The sequence below is a fragment of the Berghia stephanieae genome, chromosome 13, assembly GCF_034508935.2.
Source record: "Berghia stephanieae isolate SIO BIC M18660-M18661 chromosome 13, UCSD_Bste_1.3, whole genome shotgun sequence".
In the NCBI taxonomy this organism is placed as follows: Eukaryota; Metazoa; Mollusca; class Gastropoda; order Nudibranchia; family Aeolidiidae; genus Berghia; species Berghia stephanieae.
The window spans coordinates 37,056,211-37,059,905 of NC_088372.1; positions in this window are offsets into that span (position 1 = coordinate 37,056,211).

Here is a 3,695-nt window from a genome sequence, read left to right on the forward strand (position 1 = left end):
CGTCATGTCTCGTCCTAAATGTTGAGTATTTCTGTTGGCAGCAGCTTCTAATGGTGCTCACACTACTATTACTATGTTATGACGATCGACCCAATCAGCAAATTTCGTACCGCGCTCGTGCACCGTCGCAAGCCCACCGGAAAGCTTCGTCATAACACACGGTTCTACTATATGGTCTGCGGTTTCAGACTCGTTACGACAAAGGTACATGCTGGCTAATGGCCCTTTGTAAAGCACTTTGTGTACGTTTAGCGCCATAATATAAAAGCTCCAATTTTACGTCGTATATATCTTGAGTCCCTCGGTCAACTTCGTGTTCCAGAAGTAAACACACACACTAGATAACACTGGGGTCAAGGTCACCGCTTACATTTTGACCCATCGCACACCTGCCAACTTGAAATTGGAAAAAAAAAATCGTTTTCAGGGGTGGTAACAACATAGTAGACATTATAACTATCATTAAAAATGACCAATTTGTGTTTTGATGCATTAAATTAATGCTTTAAACTCCTTTATATACTAGATAGCTCTGGCAACAAAACTTTGTTTTCAAGAAGTGTATTGAAGTAAACATCTTAATATAATCGTCAATCAGGACCCCAAAAATGTGTAGTTCTACGAAATTTTTGTAGTAGTTGGCAAGTCTATTGTATATATATATAAAGCTCGATGTACGCGGATATATTTATCTCTTGGTTTATATTTATTTTTTACAAAGAATAATAGGACGACCCCTTAAGTTTCTAGATATGATAATGTAACAACCACCCAGTTTTCCCTGTCCAAAAGTGGTAAGTTCAAACCAAATCAGTGCATTTACTTTGCCGTAAAGAAAAAAACAACAAAACAAAACAAAACAAAATAAAACAAACAAAAAACCCCGATACAAAATACGACACAATAATAAATAGGACTTACTATAGGGCTTCGCCTCGTCTAACCAGGCACTAGGCGCTTTACATTGACACAAAAGATACAGGAATAAAATAAAGAAGACGAATTATTTTGGGAAAACAAAAAAAAAATCCCCCAAAAATAAACAAAACAAAAAAACAAAAAAAAAAAAAAAACAAAACAAAACAATGTAAGCCGAATCACGAGTTTAAAACCAATTTTCTTTCGCCCCTATGTCCCGAAAATAATTAATCCTGTACATGCAGGGATCGACTTTAGTCTAAATATATTCGATGAAGCCTCAGTCGCATTGCCGTAACTACCCTCTTAATATAAAAGTTTACGTCTGCATATAGTTAACCCGGTAAAAAGGGAAGAAATAATTGTATATGTTGCTGCTCGACGCTCGAAGAAATAAATAACAACGCCACTATCAAATTCGTCTGAAGTGTTTCATTCATCCTGTTTTGTTGATAAAGGGGAAACCCGAAACGTCCACATTATCTGTTTTCGTTTATTTAATCGAAGCTTACATTCAATTTCACATTGTTATTTAAGAAATAATTGAGAACTTATAATTGGATGGACATTCTGTTTCATTGTTAAATAATTGAGGGACGGGACACGGAGTGGTGGGTCACCAAGCTGGCACGCATAATATTATACATGTAACAAAGATCTGAACTAATTTGAGGCTGGCTGAGAAAATCCGGGAAGATGCGGCAAGCTTCGATTCCAGATATGAGCCAAAATCCAAGATTGAGTGTTTCCCATAGCAACAAATTTTATCCAGAAAAAAAAATTCATAACTTGGGTTCTAATAGACATAGAAAGAAAATTTAAAGTGGTAAATGATCAGAAAGATGTGGTCTACACCACTGTATACATAACTCAATTTATGAAATTTGCGCATCTTTCCGGGTTTTCTCAGCTAGTCACACAACGGTGCCAGACAAAGCAAGAAAAAAAAATACAAGAAAAAAACACCATCCCAAAAAACAGTTTACCTCTACTGGGGATCGAACCTCAGACCTTCTGATTGTTCTGTTATTTATCTTACACTTAATCCCCAGTCGAGGTCGAGTGATTTTTTGGGATATTTTTAAAAATATTTTCTTGTATTTTTCTTTCTTAATTTGTCTGGCACCTTTAATAAACACATGTTCACCGGTGTCTACTCCTTAATTTCTTTATTTGATATAGTAATAATATAACAACATACAGACGGCTATATGATGGTCTAATGGTATGACACTCGCCTTCGGATCGGAATGCCCTAGGTTCGAGTCCCATCTGCTGATCCTAATCTTAATTTGTCTGGCACCTTTAATAAACACATGTTCACCGGTGTCTGCTCCTTAATTTCTTTATTTGATATAGTAATAATATAACAACATACAGACGGCTATATGATGGTCTAATGGTATGACACTCGCCTTCGGATCGGAATGCCCTAGGTTCGAGTCCCATCTGCTGATCCTCGCATAGTTGAATCCTTGGAAAAAGGCTCTTTACTCACATTCTCTAACTGTATTCACTCCAATATATGTGACTATCCGTTTCGATGCGGTGTTATATCCGGGTGAACTAGATACTGGAAATTGAACTTTTAGCCACAGATATGAAAAAAGCTTTTATCTAGCGCATTATCCACTAAACGTGCTCAAAAACGCTTTACAAGGGGTTCCTGGGCAAAAGCAACACTCGTGTAGGACGAGACATGAAACCTGTTGGGCGACATTATACTTTTTTCAGACAGAGACAACTTAAACGACCGGGTACTCATTTTTTTTACCTGAGTACGGTGAGAGAAAGTGAGTAAAGAGCCTTTTTCAAGGACTCAACTATGCGTCCAGTGAGTGAAGCTCGAACCCAGGACCTTCCGATCCGAAAGCGAGTGTCATACCACTAGACCACATAGCCGCACAAAATTGGGACCAATTTCTATTCTTCATGGCCGAGAAAAAAATAAAAATAAAGATAAATAAATAAAATAAAATAAATATATATATATGTGTTTTTTTTTTTTGACAATGCAAAAGACTCAAATCTCGTTATTCTTAAAATTCAAATCTATATTCACTTTTTTTCGGGGCCCGATTCATCCCTACATAATACCGTCTTGAGACGGTGGGTCACATATGAAAACGGAATGGACCAAAAGACGAATAGAGTTAGCTTAGTTTTCAGTCAACAATAATAAGAAAATAAAATTACAAAATTTTAAGCTTTTTAAAATGTCAATATTTGTTTTAGAAAGAATTTTCAAATACTCCATTTATTTCAACTCTGCCCAACACACAAAAGCATTTAATATAACTCAAATATAGCTTAACACCGACCTGCCAACTTGAAAATTGAAATATATTCGTAATTTTCAGGGCAAATAACATAGTATACACTACAACTACCTTTTAAGATGACCAGTGTGTTCTCAATACGTTAAATAATGCTTAAAGCTCCATTATATACCATCGTTAACATCGTTTTCAAGACGTGTTATTGAATTATAATATCTTCACTAATATACTTCTCCGGTTAGTTCCAAAAATTCGGAATATTACGAAATCTTCGTAGTAGCAGGCAAGTCTGCAAACGTGATACCGTATCGATACTCATTTAATTCTATCTCAAAATCGATTCTAGTATCGCAACGTTTTACAAATAGTATAAGGATAATTCTGTTCCCTGTCCCGTAATCGATTCGTTGATTCGTCTTAACGACGCCATCGCTGTCCTCTCTCATTAATTCGTCTCTAAGTGTTTAATTCTTGACTAAGGGAACGCTCGAAACGTCC